Source organism: Apis cerana, linkage group LG2 (genome assembly GCF_029169275.1).
Source record: "Apis cerana isolate GH-2021 linkage group LG2, AcerK_1.0, whole genome shotgun sequence".
In the NCBI taxonomy this organism is placed as follows: Eukaryota; Metazoa; Arthropoda; class Insecta; order Hymenoptera; family Apidae; genus Apis; species Apis cerana.
The window spans coordinates 6809704-6828454 of NC_083853.1; the positions used below are offsets into that span (position 1 = coordinate 6809704).

Consider the following 18751-nt stretch of genomic DNA (forward strand, 5'->3'; position numbering starts at 1 on the left):
TAACAAGCATAAAAAATATTTTTAAAACGAGTTGAAAAATAATTATTCTTTTATTAATAGGATCTTTTGTATTTCTGATATTGAAGAAAAAATAAAAATAAACATTTATAGCAGTAGCTTTAATCTTTGAAATTTCTACTTTCAGAAATACATAAAAAAATAAAAAAAAAAAATATTCCTTGAAAGAAGATCACATTTTAATTCAATATTCGAAACGATGATAATGAGAAAGAAAATCTATTAAACAAAGATTATTTTTTCTAATCGAAATAATGTTAGGAAGAAAAAATAAAAAATAATTTTACATTTGACATTAAAGCTTATATAGTACATGGAAAAATTTAATCATAATACACGAACCGTATAATATCATATAAGTTTTATAGCGAATTAATATCTTGTTTTAAAATAGTTTTATATATTAATTTATTATGTTAATAAAATTGTGCATACATGCAGAGGTGTAAAGAGTAACTCGACTTTTAACACGTTAATGGAATAAAGTATCGAACTGTAAAGAAATGACATAAAAGCATTCTTTAAACTAATCAGATTAAATTTTCCATGCAACAGGTTTGTTTAACGTTTCGTTAGAAATCTATGTGTATAATATCCATAGAATTTTAAAAATTTTCAAGCTACAATTTTTCATAATGAAAGAATAACATGTTTCTTCCGAAGTTTCTATCTTTTCTTAATAAATATAAAAAAATTAATTTGTAATTTTTTTATATTTATGTTAATTACGATTTCTTCATATTACGCATTCAAATTTCAAAAAATAGCGATAAAAAATCACGATTGAAATGAAAATGAATCGAAAGACGTAACAAGTTCACATAAGTTCACAATATGAAAGCTTGTAATCATTAAATTTTTTCATAGAATGAAAATATGTAAAGAAAAAAAAAACAGTAATTCAAATGTTTTATATTCATTCTACTATACATATAAAGAAGAAACATTAAAATCGAAATGCGAAATGCAAATTACTACATATACATATTTGTTCCGACATTCCATTATACTCATCCTTTACCTCTCTATTTCCTGAGAATTCAAGATAATAAAACAGAAAATACAATTTTTTCTTCTTTTAATATTACATAAAAAATATATTTTATTATTAGAAAAAATTATTAAAAAAATTATACATTTTTCAACATTACAATGCTTAAGTATTCGCATTGTATTTAATATACGATTAATCAGGCCAAAATATATTATATGAATAAATAATTATAAGAATTTTATAATAATAAAATAAAATATAAAAATGATAGGAAAATACTTCGTTGAAAAATTATGTATGCATTGAACATGCCATTCGCATCGAATTATATGAAATTCGATAACGATTTGAAAAATTCTATAACAACTTCAAAAAGCTCGTCACTAATCTCATTACGTTCTAATGATAAAAGTCTTTTAGAATTTTATAAAGACATCTAAAGTCTAAATTATATTTCATTATTATGTTACAATTTCAAAATATTCAATCCATTGTACATTATACAAAACATAAAAACATAAAAATAAAGTATGCAGTAGATATTTAGAAATTATTTACGTAGATAAATGATAATAATTGAAATCACGAAAGATACGAGAGTAAAGTTAATAAACATGAAGGTGAACAATTAAAACTGTTTCTGTATATCGAAATTTTCCCTTCGTGACTCACGATTAGGATCGTTTATACAGTGGACTCGATAAGCAGTATTGATTCGCGTGAAAGTTTTCCTCAAACCACGATTTGTTATCGGAATATAGTCAGTTTCGATCAGATTTTTATATTACGCAATGATATTTCCTCTGACAAGCGCACAATTGAACGAAATCAATGTGGGAATTTCAAAATATGCAAAGCAATTTCGAATGTTTATGTTATCATTCACATGTTTCGTATGCAATTATGCAAGAGGAAATTTGAATAGATAAGATCGTTGAATTTGAAAAACTTTCTGAGAAATTCGAAATATTGGCGAAATTTAGACTTTAACAAAATCTTGAAAAGAAATTGTAAAAGTCAAACCATAAAATTATCAGCATGAAATTGATCTTGAGAAAAAATAACGAATTCTTTCTAAATAACTTATAATTTGGAAAATTAGATAATAATTTACAATTAGTTTAACATACGTATATATTGTATAAAAATAATAATAATTTAAATAATATAAAAATATAAAAATGTACTTACAGCTATGATTCGATGGAGAATCAATTCGTAACGTAAATCAAGGTTGAATCCGTTTGTCAATGTACAAGAGCGCGCATCGGAAACCTTTTATCAAAATTAAATCCTCGATCTTATCGAAAAACAAATCTCCATTCTATTCTAACACTATTCTCTCTCGATCCTAATTGTTTTTGAATCCATAACGAAAAGCGAAAAAAACACACTCACACACACAAAATCAAAACAATAATTACGTCTTCTACGATCGATCGATCTTTCGCAAACTTCTATCTTTTATCGACGATAAAAATCCTCTCTTATCCGTTTCTAAATAAATCGGTACAACGATCATCCGTAGATCGATTTCACGGATTTCGCGACAAATTTCATCGATTGTATCGAATTAAAGAGAGGACAAAATGCTCGAAAAAGGGAACGAAGCGATACGGTGGTTGCTCGCGTCACGGCGCGCTGAGAACTGAACACCTTTCGATGGTGGTGGCTCGCGATAGGTCGGTCGAAGGAAAGCGAGTGGGGTTTGCGTGCGGAAAAACGTGAAGAATGCTTTGAGAGAGAAAGATAGAAGTGAAGAAAAAGAGTGGTGTCTTTTTTTGGATGATCCTGTAGGTCAAAGAAGGGAGATCGGACTTTGGTTGATCCCTACGTTTGCTCGACATTCAACCTTTATCATCGAGAGATTATCCGTCATTGCTTATCACACTGGGTCAATCAACGTGGAACAAAGCGTGTAGATAATTTGGACGACGAAATTTATGATGAATAATGGTAGCATAAATTATGCTTTAAAGTGAAATAATTGTTCGAAATTGAAGAATAATCGGATTTTTTCGAATTATTCTATATTAAGAATGAATAATAATAATATTTTTATAGTTTTCAACCATATTTTTTAAAAAAAATTGATTTGAATTGATTTAAAAAATTTTTAATTGAATATAAAAATGGATAACGAAAATAATAATTGAAATTGAAATTGTAATAAAAAAAAATAATTATTAATTTTGTAAAAATTATCCAAATAATTTTTAATGGAAATGTGTCTAAGAAATAGCTATCTTTAAAAAAATTCGCAAAATTATATTCTACTTTTTATACTCACCTTAATTTTATTGTTGGTTCACAAAGATTCCCACGGCAGAATTTTATTTTTTCATTCGTTTTCGTTTTCTTCTGTAGTCCGTACATACCACTATACTGGAAATTATTTGACTGAAAAATAAAATAAAATATTTAGATTTATTTCATCAGACAAGTATAATAATTTTAGATAAGAAAGGTACAATAAAATAATGACAGTGATGATGAAAGAAGAATCTAGAGGAACGCAAATTTCATAAAAATGCTAATTAATTGAAACGTTTCAAACAAGTGAAATTTTATAATTAAGATAAGTAAAATTTCATGGAAATACTAATGAAATCATCTTGAATTTCGAATAAAATTTTAATATTTATATACATTTTTTTCCTATTTATCCTGAATAGATTGAAGAAAATCTAAAAGAAAATCTGGATATTATTATTTGATTTTTTATTTTATTTCATCATTCACTGTCATTCTTAATTTTCTATTTTTAAAAAAAAATATGTGTATATAATATTAATTAATTTAATTAACAAAATTTTAATAATGAAAAATGTTATAAATTATTCATTTTATCTATGAAAATTAAATCTATTCAAAATTAAATATTAAATTTGAAATTAAAGAAAAAAATTTGTAAATCAAAAATCATACAATGAAAGGATTCTGAGTTATCTACTGAGAATTAGAAGTACAATCTTATGTATTTATCTATTTCTCAATAGATGGTGTTCAATGCAGGAATGAAATTGTTTCTTCATTGTACTTCACTTCTTAAGGATAATGAGTACAATAAGCATCACATATGCAAAGTAGTTATTGCATTTTGATGCTATTATTTTATAATAAAGTTCAAATCATAGGATATTAAAGGTAAATTTAAACATTTTTTATTTTATATATAAATTGCAAATATTTTCACTTAATATCTATTATTAATTTACATTAAAATTTCAATAAAACGAAATTGATACAATCCTAACCAAACGTAAGCACGTGGTTTCAATGAAGCACATGATATACATGATTATAAATATATTAATGTTATTAATAAAAGATAATTAGTTTTATATATTTATTATATTGTCAATGAAAAAGCTATAATTATTAAATTTATTGCAAAAATCTAACTAACACCTAATTTTATTACATTTTGATTAACTTCAGAAATATATAAAGTTTCGAATATCTTGCAAAAAATTTTATTTGTAAAATAACAAAATCTAAAAAATTTTTTTAAGAATAAAAAATTAAATCTACAATGATCATTAATTTCTTTTAAATATTAAATTAAGATATATATATTTTTTAATAATTTTAGTTTATTGCGCCAATGATAGATATTTACTATCGATATCTATTGATTTTTGATTATGAATTGGTACAATTAAATTTTTGATTCCTGAAAAAGAAATATATCATTTCAGAAAAAAAAATTTTAAACAATAAATGTATTAACGAAAAAATAATAAAAAAAAATAAATAATATTCTTAATTTTTACCATTGATAAAATTTGTTGTGGATAATATATTTAAATTATTATTAACTAGATAAAATATTAATGAAAAATATATAATGTCCTTTTATTTTTAAATAAATTTTTTGAAAAATAAATATATGAAAAAAGTAATAAATTTTACGAATAATTATTTTAAATATTAAAATCTTTTTAAGATTAACTTAATTCTTCCTCTTATTTTAGTATCAAAGATGTCATGTCACTCTAAAAAATATATTACATCATTGAAAGAAGATGATTTTTGCGATATCTGCGAACGTTGTTCAAAATGTGGAATAATAATACAAGCAAATCATACATGTAATACATGGAATGGCAATAATAACAGTTATAACTTAAAATCACGAAAAAAAGATAAAATAAGGAATAATTATTCTAAAAGAGTTTCAATGTACAATCAAAGTACAACAATATACCAATCAATAAAATTTCAAAAAAATTTTTGCCAAAAAAAATCTGTCGGTACACAGACAGAAACAATTTTAACTGCATCAAACACAACACAAACAAATGATGATTTTAATAATTATATTAATCTGAATGATAAGGAAATTTACAGAAAACTTATTAAAAATTTAGTTGAAAAAATGGCACAAAATAAAATATTACTTACCAAATTGCACATGCTTTGTGCTAATTTGCAAATAAAATAGTATTTTTCATAATTATTTTTAATTAATGACACGTTTATTATTATTATTATTGTAATTATATTTTAATTTTTGACGTTCATGAAGTATTAATTAAACATGATATTTTTATTTTTTTATTTCATGTAAATCAAGTTTTCGCTCTTTCGTTTTATTTATGAGATAATTTTTGTTGTTCTATAATTATATTTTCATTCTTTACATAAATATAACATAAATGATCAACTAAAAATAAATTTATAATTCTTTTTATGTTTATATAACTTGATTTTATAATTGTGTATTAATTATTAATACAGAAAGATACGAAAGATTAATAAAAATTTATAATCAATATTAAATTGTCAAATTGTTATTACGTATAATGTATACGAATATTCATAAATTACTGTATTATCGTTAATTATTATATTTATCAATATAAAAAATATGCAACTTATCATTTGTAGATAACACTTAATAATTAACTGCTTTCCTTTTTTTCATCATAACATTTTCGGTAAAAATTATTTTAACCATCTGCGAAATTATTTATATCGTATAATAAAACATACGAAATTCTGAAATAAAAACACATACTATAAATATTCACAAATAAACATAACATTTCATTCTAAATACTTGCGAATAAAAAATGAATATTATAAAAAATTATTAAATGTATTTTAATTCGTGAACAAACATACTTTAAATATTCACAAACATGTGTATTTACTATAAATAATAAATAAAATAAGTTCTTCGTACAAAATATACACAATTTTAAATTATAAACACAAACGCGCGACACGTTTAAACGGCACGGAGCGCGACACGTCTAAACGGTACGGAGCGCTACACTGTTATGAATCGTGGCATTCCCCCACCGGCAAGCAAAGTCGCACGCACGAATATCGATAGCTGCGTAAGTAGATTTCAAATATTTTATTATACATTAATATAAAATATTTAAATATTGTAATTTTCAATTGTATGTTTAATTATATTCAAAAAAATATTTTTTTATTATATTTTTTATTCATTATATGTTAATCGAAAAAAAGTTGTATCATATAAGTTATTTTATCGAATCGAGAATTCTATTTTATGAACAACTAAATATGTAGAAAATTGCAATAAAACTATTTCAATATAAAATTATACGAAAATGTATTAATATATTTTCTCATACTATTTTATTAATTTTTTCTTCATTTTTAAAATACGAAACATTGATACGATAATTATAAAAATATACTTATAATATATTAAATATATATACTTATGTTCTTATTTATTGATATTAAATGCAGTATTTTCTTGTTTTAATAATAATAATAATAATAAATTGTAATAATAAATTTAAATTTTGTTTTAATTAATAGAATAACATGAAAGTATATGTAGAAGAAAAAGCAAAAAATATAGGATATAATAATACATAAAGAAAAATCAATTATCGAGAGATTTTCGTTTATTTTATATCTTGAAATTGACTATTGTTAAGAACAAAAAATTTTGCAATATTTTAAAAAATCTTGATGAAACATTTTCTATTTTTAAAGATATTTTTCAATATTATAATATTTATTTCTCTTGATGTAATTAAAAAATTATATCTTGAAACTTGTTAAATTTTTCATTTTTTTAACTTTTTATATATCAAAACATTTCTTTTTGCTTATTTGATTAGATAGAGAAAAGAAGGAAAAATCAATAAAAAAAATTATTCTTCTCTAATTTTAATGATTATTTTTTTTTCATTTATATAGAATATTATTTATCTAACTTGAAGAAATTTCTCTCCATTCTATTTCTGCATTTCTATTATTGCATTTTTTAATTAAAAACATCAACATTCGTTACGTTTACTCTGTTAACACAATATTTAAACGAAGTTATTTTCTGTTGTATGGTTTTATTATTCAAGGCTTTGAACTAAATCTATGACTCGTTAAAATTAATACAACATTCGGGATCAGAGTTCTTCAATTTCAATATGCATGTTGAATGAAGCATTTTTTGCGACTTCTATCGGATATTTCTCTCTCGATTTAACAGTGTATCGTAAAACGAATGGAAATCAGATTGAAGAATATCGTGGTTTTGTTCACCAAACATCAACATTTCAACATATTTTTTTAATTTTATAAAAATGAATAATGGACATGTCAATCAAGAGAAGTTGAAACAAACATCCTGTGGTATCGCATAAAAACATTGCATTTGAAATTATAAAAAAGAAGAAATAATCCTCAAAATATATATAAAAGGAATTCAATTTTTCAATTTTTCATTGTTTTTAAAATTTTCAATTTATATAATATTAGCGCATGCATATATTATAACATAATAAATTATAATAGATAATATATGCAATGTAAACTGCATAATATAATATTTACTATCAAACTATAGTACTGCATGTGACATTAAATAAATAAAAGAAAATGAAAAACTAAAAGAACACAGTTTATGAAAGTAAAATTAAATAATGAAATACAATATTAAATTCAAATCAATATAAGATGATACAAACCAGATATTGTAATTTATTAAAATTTGTCAAAAAAATATCGATAGAAGTGTTGTAAGTAAAAAGAGAAACATGTATACGAATAAGGAAGAGAATATAACTGCTCGTCTTTTGATGGATAGGCTGTTGCGATTGGCGATCAAGTCGATGAAGAAAGAAAAAGGCCGTCAAGGCTAAGTCTAGAGAGGTTGGGGGGGAAAGATGGAAAGAGAGGGGTTGCACTTTGAAACGTACGTCTGTCTCCAGGGGGTTACAGGTGGTTGCTCCTGGAAGAAAAAGGCGAGAGAAAGGAACACATCGAAAGTGTTGTGTGGTTGAATGAAAACGGTGAAGAAAAAGTAAGGGTTCAAGAAAATCGTGCATGAGATACGCACAATTTGATTACCGACTGAGCTTTGTTCCATCGTCGAATAATGAACGCAAACTTGCAAACGCAAACGCAAACGAAAATTCCCTTTATATTTCGAGCAAACACTCGATATCTTTGTTCCGCGAGACGAATTCGCCCGTACAAAATGAGAAGGAAATTGAGAACGTGTAACGTGCAATAGACATCGAGTAGCGTGAATACGAGCTATCACTTGAACCCGTTAATTGTGATACAATTCTCGAACAATCATCAGCCGATACTCGTGTCAAGCGTCCGTTAAACATTTATAGAGCATCTCCTCGAAATCAATTTGACATCTTATCAACGAGACGCGAAAGATGAATATTATATCGGATAAGAATTATCGATCGAATTACGAAATACAATTAATAATCATCGACAACATGGATGAGAATTAAGAGAAATTACAATGTTTCCTTCCCGGTAATAAAAAGAGCGAAGAATCGGCGAGCGATCTCTTCAAAAAATTAATCAACGATCGAATAAACGCGCGATAACAGAAGATGGAGAGAAAAAAAAGGAAGAAAAAAGAGAGAGAAAAGAAAGGAAAAATATTTCTTGTCAGTTGAAATGAAGATACCGCGAATTAACGGGGAGAGCAGGGGCGCGCTCGAATGAAATTAAAACCTGCGGGGTAACCGGGCGACGAATCTAAACTGTGCCAGCATCAAGATCCCGAGGATGCAAGAACTTAACCGCGCGCGCCACCCCGTAGATAAGAGCAGCGTTCGATGGTGGTGGGATATAGAGATGGTAGAGGGGTGAGGTGAGCTTTTGCAAGCTCGTGGCGCCACTTGCGTGGCCTTCCCAGCGGTTGAAAGGGGTGAGAGGTTTGGGGGTTGGTTGCAAGCCTCGATTCTAGGCTTCAGTCAGTCGTGCGAGGAGCGAGACTCGCTAGGGTCGAAGGCTCGTTGCGACCGTGGTGGTCACCCTTCTCGGCGGACTGTTCCCTCGGAACAGGCTCCACCTGTTTATCGTTCCGTCGTGTGACCAGCAAAAGAAAAAAAAAGCGCACCGTGTGAAACAAAACGTGAGAGAAATGTTGGCGGCGTTGATCAGAAGGGAGAATCGTGGGCCGATCGAACGATACACGAGATAATCGTGGTGAAAGAGGTGGATGAGTGCCGGCAGCCTAACCAGTGATTTCGGCGTGATTACCAGCTTAATTGATCAGGTGCGGTATATATCGAGCACTTAACTTAACGTGATGTTCGGCTATACCCTGCTATACGTTATGCATACGTTATTCTAACTAGCACGAATCCTTTCCTCCGTTTCTCTCTTCTTTCTCTTTCTCTGTCATTCTATCTATCGTTCACGTTGTCCTCCCTCGCTTTCTCCTTTTGTATCGATGGCCTCTTTTCACTCTGTCTTTCTCTGTAACAATTTTTTCTCCATCTCTCCGCATCTTCGCCCCTCTCTTCGCTTTATGCCTCTTATACTCTCTTCTACTCTTCTTTCCCAGATATCTTGCTTCTCTTTTTTACCTCTCCCTTATCTGACCTTCCCTGTCTTCCGGCCTCTCGGCTGATTAACCGTGAAATGGGGTGATTACGAACGCGACGACACGCGCACATACGTAAATGCGCATACATTGTAACGACAGCGGATGGAAAAGGGGATGCAACGTGACCTCGTGGCGAATATTCTTCTTTTCGTGCGCGAGTCGGTCGGTAAGAGTACCAGATGAGGGTTGCCAGGCCGCTTTTTTTTTTCTCGCCAACAGAACGACACTTTGGAACGTCTCTGTTCGGGTCACCACTTCTATCGAGTGATTTCCGTTCTCCTTTCTTCTTAAAACCGTATGAATATTCCACGAGCAATTTGTTCCTTGTTGATTACTCTTTCGGTATAATTCTTTTTTCAATTGAAATTAATTGAATTCGTTAATTGTGAATTATCGAAAAACTTTTTCAACGTACGATTTCTGTGTATATATCTATTCAAATATTTGATGAAAAATCGGTGAAAATTCAAATATTTCTTTTCTTTTTTTTTTTTTTTCGAAGGTAAATATGTACAAATGCATGTTTATGACGAGCATTGTACGAGAAAATCGAAAGTTTGTGTGAATGTACGGAAAAACCCTGCGAAAAAATTATTCTCTATCATGCAAGAATTGAATATAACTGTTTCCTAGAAGCACAAAGGCCATTGTGTAACAGTTTCTAAAAGTGAAGTTCAAGGTAAACATTAATAAGGTTAATGTATGTATTCACTCGGTACTTCAAGATAACGATACTCTCTGAAACAGAAGATTTCTTTTATTCTTGAGTGTTTTCTCTATTTATAAAGTCCTCGGATAAAAGAATTCTCTAAAAAATCATCATCATAATAAAAATATATTCTAAAGATTAATAAGAAATTTTATAAAAAGAATTAAACGAGAAGATAAGCAATAAGTGATAAATAAAAATATTCAGAAATTTTGATGGAAATAACAATCACTTTACTTTTTTAACGTCTAATAAAAATTTCTTGGACAAACTGATTGATCGAATGAAATTAAATGGATGAATCTTTTCCTTATTCGGTAGGACGCGTTTCCAATCAATTTCTTTTCAAGATTTCTTCCATTTCGTAGTTTCATTTCCACCTTGGCACCGTTCAAATTCTCTTCTATCTCGATCAATGAACTTGGTAACTGAGAGCCGAAAGGTAAGCATACGTCTTGCGGAATAGCGGAGTTTATGGCCTAGTCAGACCGAATAGGATCGATATTTAGGGAAAAAAGTAGCGTACGCGTGAATTCCTGGATTTAAAGCTGGCACAAGTGGAAGTTGAGACTATACCGTGCTTTTTTATTTTGTCTCTCTCTTTTTTTTTTTTTAATTCCAGCGGCAAAAAATATGCTTCATTTTCAAATTAAATTCTTCGAATACTCGCGATGAACGTTTCGATTAGATTGATTCGAATATTTTATCATACTTTCATCCATCAAAAAAACGTGCTCGAGTATGTGAAAGAGTTAATATTAGTTTCCAACATTTCCTCTCGTCGAAAAGTCGAAAGTTTTAAAAAAACGTATCTCGTAACGCAATCAAACGCCAAGTATTAAGTAAATACATATACAGATTTCGTTTCCATTTACATTAATATTGGATAGAAGCGAAATTTTTCAAATGATATGCTTAAATAAAAATTCCAATGGTGGTGAAGAAAAATTGTAATAACAATCGTAATAAAACAAATTTTTGTATTCGACGTAACACAGAACTGACCTACTATTTAATATTATCCCGCTTTCTTTGCCAACGGCTATTACTCAAAGCGACACAATTGCGATTCAAGAAACATCGTACTTTTGTACCAAGCCAAGTAACACGTAATTTTAGAAACAAAATTTTCCCAAACCTTTATTAAATTACAGATAAAATAGATTGGATACGTTTCGATAACGAACAATATTTCGATATTTCCTGATCGACGATGAACTAACGAATGTCAGTATGGACAGTTGGCGTGTATTACCAATCAAATCAAATGTTATCACGAGTAATAACGTTTTACACGAATTAAAGATATGAAATACAAAACAATGGCCAATGCACATACAAAAGCAGAGTCGTGCGTATTTGCAGCGCATCCGATTAAATTTCAAACTCGATCGGTGGCGTAAAACCAATTCGTGATTTGAAAACCACTTTTTTTTTTTTGTTTTCGCCTGTCTACATCCGTGTACACTCGTCAGATGGATCGACCGAACGTTTGAGCTCAAGGGTCGTTTGAACTCGATATCTCGTCAGCATGAGTACGCCGCTGTCGTGCCACGACCTAAATGATTTTAAAAAGGAAGAAAATCCGTCTCATCCCCGAGAGGACGGCATATGACGTCTCGCGCAGCTGGTTCACGTGCACGAGCAATTCACAAAAGGGGAGAAATGCAAGGCCGTGCCTCGTGGAAATTGCGAAATATCGACGAAAAAATACCGATCTTCGTTCTACGCAGCAAAGATTCGAATCGATGCGAATTTTTTTCATCCCTCGCCTATTCCTAATTGTTCGATCAATCACGATCGATGCTTCTCGGCTATTTTAACGCTCGATATGCGTATTGGAAGAATACTTTGCGTACGTACAATTTTCGAAAAATCAAGTTTAAAGTAGAATCGAAGCGTGAATTTAAATATTTAAACGAGTTTATCGTCGTGAATGGAACAAAACTTCACGAAGATAGAAATGAAAAGATGTGATAAAAGAAAGCAGAAAAGATAAATTAAACTTTTACGTGGAAGTTGGAGCATAAATGATCGCGATTCGTTGAAGTTTCGAATTTCTGATGTGACAACATTGATCGCGCCGCAACGAATTTCATCCCTCTACGCCAAAAAAAGTAACGTATTCATGAAACGACAGGAAGAAGGATGCTACTAGGTAAGATTAATGCTGGAAAACGAAGGCAAATAGAACCAGAAAATATACGAAAGAGATAAAAGAACATCGATAAAGTGAAAAAATATTCGTTACTACCAAACGAAACGTTTACCAGTTTATTATTACGATCAAAACCATGCGTAGACATTTAAATACGGGGAAATGAAACACGTGAGAGTTTGAATTGAAGAGAGAACAGTAGATATTTTTCTTAAACGTTATTGCAAGCGTGCAAAAGGGAAAAGCGAACATTTCATTGATACAGAATGGTTGCTCGCAAACGCTTTTTCCTCCAAAGTAAAATCACTGGTTGGGGGATGATCGACGCCCACGAGGAAAATAAAAAAAAAATGGAAAAATATAGAGGGAGAGGAAATAAATAGCGAGGAAGATAGAGATACGAAAGTTCGATAGAGAAGTATCAGCGACAATGGGCGAAAGGGAATAAAAGAAATCGCAAAAGTTGTGATTCCCACGAAAATGTATCTGCTGGCTGTGACGAATGTCGAGCTCGAGTGCAAAGCAGCGCAAACGATATTATCCATACACCCTTTGTTAAGCCAGCTGCGCCCATTTCGTACGTATATACATGTATAAGTTTGGTATATGTGAGTACAGCTGGCACAAGGTTGCACATCTAAAACGTGCTGCGCGTCATAAGCTCCCTCGATCTACTACTGCACTGCGTTTTAACTGTACTCCCTTTCCTCCCTGCATATATATACATATTTATACACATACACGCACATACACGAAGGGTGCATATTTTTTTCACGGACATTGGACATATACGTGAGCATCAGGGTTAAGTAGCTCGAAGAATTTTTTATGATCAATTTACTCGTAACTCGGTAGATAATTCGAATATATCGTTGACTTATATCATCGATCGATGAAGTTGAGAAAAAGTTGGGATCGATGAAGTTGGGAGAGAAGTTGGGATTCCTTCTCTCGATTCATGATCAGCCGTTCAACCTTTCGTTCGTGAACTTCTAACGCAAAAGAGAGGGAGGATTTATGAATGGAATGTTTTCCAGTTTTGCTGGAAGCAATTTGTATGTAAAATCGTAAAGGTAGTTTGCGTAAAGTTAAAGTTTTTTAAAGTAGCATCAAGTAGTACTATGCTTAATAATAATAATTTATCGATAAATAAAGATTAAAAATTGATATATTATCTTCAAAAAGGATAAGAAGATTTTTTTAAATATGTTTTTTCTTTAAATGTCTAATAATTGAAATATTTGTGAATAACCTACGAGTATTATTAGCATTACATGAATCACGGATAAAAAATCAAGACTTTGCTAGTTCATCGATCTACCATTCAAACGAAACGAAAGTTTTGGTGGCGAGAAATAGAATAAGATATCCGATTAAAAGAATCTAAAATATATTTGATACGCTTTCGTGCGCTTTTAAAAATGAGAATTTTAAAAAGCGCCTGTGTGAAGAAATGAACTTTTTTTTTTTTAGAAGCACTTTGAAACAGGTGTGCCGGGTGAAAAGTGGGTTATCAAATTCAATGTCACATACAAGCCCTAAAAGATTCGTAATTAGATGGAAGCGTGGAAGCCAGGGAAATGGAGGCCTACCGAATTACTCTTCCCACTACTGTTCAAAAGTGCTCGAGCAATGGTACAACGCGAGCTACGTCCTCGATAATTAAATTTCGATTCCGCGGGAATAATACAATAATATACTGCCGCGCCACTCCACCCTTTAATTTGTTTTCTCTCTGCACCTTTTAAAAGCGAACTTCTGGAAATAAATGCTTTCAACCGCGGCACGCCGAACTTTTAAAACAAAGAGGCAAGAAGTTACGGGTGCTAATATTTTCACCTGGCTGCGGGCAAATTTTAATAACCAGCCACGCAAAATCCCGGCCATTATTGGCGGCCTGTTATAAACGTACGGGCAAGTAAAGTCATCGATATTTTGCGGGAAAAGGTAATTTTTAAAAAAACAAACTTAATCGAAGAGCTGTCTGTATATACTCCTTTTTATTTCTCTCTTTTCTCTCTCTCTCTCTCTTTCTCTCTTTTCTTTCCTTTTTTTCATGAATATCGTCGACCGATCAATATAATCTACGCCAATGGATACGCATGGATAGAAAAATTCATATAAATTTACCCGCCACTATTTACAACCCTATTGTTTGCACATCAATCGTATCTCCCGCATGAAAATCGTAGACTTTATCGATGATACGCACGTTATTGCACGATTTGTTTTATGACCTTTCGATACCTCGATGGGGAAAGAGTAGCGGAAATAAAGGTTTGGAAATTTTTAGAAATGAATAGGGAAATGATAAAGGTTCGACATAGATCAAAATGACGTATGGAAATTACAAATAACCAAGGTCATTAAAGGGCATGTCAAAGTATATTTATACACATATTTATACGTAAATGGCACGTGTTTCAACATATATTTAAAGTTAAAAGTCAAAAATCATTCTTCCTCGTTTGCTTGTTACAACGCGGTGCCGTTTTGAACGACATATGTCGCGATTGTTTTTGTAATAAAAAAATCAATTTAAAATAATTTTGGCTTGTAAAAATTATTTTAAATAGAGGATACTTTTGACTTTCTCCAAATATATATATATATTTTTTTTTACAATATTTCCAGTAACTTTTACGACATTTTTTTCCAATTTTAAACTCATGTAGAAGAGAAAATTAAATTTCAATATTTACAATATAAATTTTAGTTATCAATATGTTTTTTTAATTTTATTTGATAATAATTAAGGAAACTAAAAGAATAAAATTTAAATATCATCATCCTACTTTGTTTCACTCTATTTTTTACGCTTCGATTTATCGATTAAAAGGGGATAAATTTTGTTATCGATATACAAATATAATATTTTTCTTAATCGTGTTCGATAATAATTGAGGGAAAAAACAACCGACCTAACATTTTATTTCACTCTATTTTATTCAATATTTAACGCTATTTCACGTGAAACGCATCGAATAAATGGCCACGTTTACCGGTTAAAAGGCGAAAGATTAAAAAAACGTTGGAAAGATTGTATCATCGTGAGGAAAGCTATTTCCACGAGCATGAATCGCTCGTTAAACGACGATACAGTACATGTATCATAGCCGTGTATGCATTTCCTATGCATACATTGCACGCGTGACACATATACGGCCGGCGTTAATGGCCGTCGTCCATTCGTTTACGAAAGTAGAATCAGGAAACGTCCGATATCGTTGCTGAGCACGGGAGATCGAGTGTTTACTAATGCCAGATACACGGCCTCAATCACCTGCTAGTCCAGAAATGTCTACCGTCCAATGTAAATCCGTATTTCCCAGACTATAAGCGATATCGAGCCAGCTACCTTTTCTAATAAACTTGGCCTAGTGGCACAGTAATTTAAATATCGTTGCACGGAACTCAAAGTGGAAAAACAAACCATAAATAATAGTATCTTAATCTAACATAACGGATATCTTTAATCTTGAACCAGCCATGACATTGTTTCGTGAATACGTATCTACTGCATCTTTAATTGCGTTCTTTTACGTGTTTCAGCGAGTACTCTATAATTGTTTGGTGTATAAATTAGTATATAATTACAGTTGATTTGATAAACGAAAGTTTTCACTGTAAATTTATCGAGTTTCCTTTCTCGCAATTTTTTTAAATAAGACTTTTTCAACTTCTTCCTTGCATGAAGAATGTGTGCAATTTATCAAGCTGACTGATACGCTACAGAAAGCGTAACTTGAGATATCAAATCTAGGAAGAAAACATTCTTTGGCGGCTTAATCGGTTAAACCGATCGTAAGAATATCAATCACGTATCAATATTTCGATTCAACGATTCGTATTTTTTCCATCGCAACATTCATCACGTTTTACTATACTTATTTACTTACTTATTATTTATACTTTCATAATTCATCAAAGAGATGAATTTTCGTTGGAGAAAATGATGATGAAACTCTGGTACATAAAAAGAATTCTATATCTAAAATAATTTAAAAAATCGTAAAACAACGTTGCTAAGTAAATCAAAGTCTCGAGGTAAGTTGGACGTTCCACGTGTCTGCAACATTGGCACGACGAACCCCTTGGTTACGAAGAAAATCGATCGAGATTCGGATAACTTTTATTGCGCTCCACTTTGTTTCCGGGCTGTCACAAGGGAAGAACGTAAATAACGGGGTTGCACGAAACTGGCGGAGGGTGGGCTTTCGTGAACTTTCATGAACTTAACGGTATACGAACATTGTTCATCCCGTTTCATACTCCCACCGGGTATTAACCCATTAACACCCCCGGCCTACATTAACTTCGGTTGCCAAGTATAATTGGCATTATATATCGTAGTCCGTTTCATCCGGCCGCTGCATCGGGCAAGCAGAAATTTAGTGCGCCAATTAACCACCAATTACCACACTGATAATCTTACATTACTCCATAGGGATGCAGGGAGAAAATCATCATGGTTCATTTACCAATGCACGCTTGACGGCGTTGGTTGATCGATTAACGAAACGTTTCGTTCGATTCCCATTAAATTAAAAAAACTGATTGACGTTGACTTTTAAAAATCAACGAGGCGTCGATTCGACGTATTTTAATAAATAGAAACGAAAATACGTAATAATATTTTTATATCGCATTAACTGAAATTAAACATTTCCGAGAGATGTGAAACGATTGCTTCATTAATAATTAAACATTTGTGGTATATATGAAATATTCATTGAAGCGAATCAAGAAATATGATATGGCGTCCAATGTTATATCTTCAACACCGACAAACGAGAGAAATTGATAAGAGAACCAGGTTTCACCTAAATTGAATTCCAATTTTTTTCAAATCAACTTTGGCTGATCTTATATTCAAATCAGAATTATTACAGGAATTCAGAGAGATAAAAAAATCAGGTCGTTAAAAAAAAAAAACTTTTAGAGAAACGCACACGTACGTATGTAGCATAGATTCTGAGAATAAAAGAATTCTTGATATTCTCGAATAACTACGATCGTGGAATAACAAAAATATTCTTCTTTAAACTTCTTCTACCCTTCGAATTCATATGTACATACATACACACACACATACATTTATATATAAGTACATCGACGTACTTTAACATGTAATTCCCTCGAACGACGTTCAACCGGTCAGTGCAACATCTCTCGGATTCGAGCTTTTCACCCGTGAAATTAATCTTCCATGCAAGGGTCAGCGCAAAATGTCAGGACCTGAAACCAGAACGCGGCCCACGCTCTTTTCGCGCTCTTGTAACGAAACTTTTGGCATTCCTTGCATACTTTCGCCTCGTGCATCCTCCTATACCTATATGCCTATACCGTGACATCGGCCACGAACGCGAGAGAAATGTAATGACGTTATCGCCGTACAGCAGCCAATCTTGAAGTCTGTCCGATCGAGGGGTGGTTGCAACCCTTCCGCTCGAATTCTATCGACGAATACAGTTTTGCATGCGAGACGACGCACAAACCACGTTTGATGCTGTTATTGATACGTTCTATACCCGTACCCACGCATATGCGCATATATATGTAAAATATACAGTCAATCACAAAAGTTTCGCGTATTATTTTAATAAGGAAATTGACCCAACATAATGAAAATTACGACACGATGTATTAAAACTTAAACTCTATTTCACTGGCTGTTAGCCATATTTTGGAAAAAATAATTTCACTCTCTCGAAATGATATGATATTTCACTGGAGAAATACAATTTATTGTACTTATTACACTAAAGTTTCGTGTAGAATTTTCATTGACTTTGATAAACACAACTTTTTAAACTGTATCAAAACTTTTATGATCGACTGTATCTATGTATACGTACGCGCAATTCAAGCTAGGATAAAATATTCAATAATAAACTGTGCTTTGGAGTAAAGTAAAAACGAAATATAATTTCTAGGCAAATATAATAATTTTACTCTTTTCGTTGGATTTAAAAGAAACGTAAAGTCGATTCAAAAAGAAAAATTTCTATTTTT

At 30.9% G+C, this 18751-nt stretch overlaps 2 protein-coding genes and 1 long non-coding RNA gene across 8 annotated transcripts in view; 2 read left to right on the forward strand and 1 right to left on the reverse strand.

Annotated features, from left to right (window-relative positions):
- LOC107996784 (synaptotagmin-5) overlaps positions 1 to 18751 on the reverse strand; it is a 116835-nt gene that overhangs the window by 78560 nt on the left and 19524 nt on the right. For 2 of the 5 annotated variants that reach the window (XM_017055005.3, XM_017055002.3), the window contains exon 2: positions 3303 to 3412. The exons of 1 other annotated variant lie outside the window; for it this stretch is intronic. The gene's annotated coding sequence lies outside the window, so the exon portion shown is untranslated. Of the gene's footprint in view, positions 1 to 2203; positions 2665 to 3302; positions 3413 to 5419; positions 5438 to 18751 lie in introns of those variants that run through there. 2 more of the 5 variants (XM_028666149.2, XM_017055003.3) reach the window with 2 other exon arrangements.
- Positions 4056 to 6596, forward strand: LOC107996785 (uncharacterized). Its single transcript, XR_009828974.1, has 2 exons — positions 4056 to 4159; positions 4990 to 6596. It is a non-coding gene; the product is annotated as an uncharacterized LOC107996785 (long non-coding RNA).
- LOC107996781 (uncharacterized) overlaps positions 9205 to 18751 on the forward strand; it is a 60514-nt gene continuing 50967 nt past the window's right edge. The window contains exon 1 of one of the 2 annotated variants that reach the window (XM_062071970.1): positions 9205 to 9536. The gene's annotated coding sequence lies outside the window, so the exon portion shown is untranslated. The remainder of the gene's footprint in view (positions 9537 to 18751) is intronic. The other variant, XM_062071969.1, reaches the window with a different exon arrangement.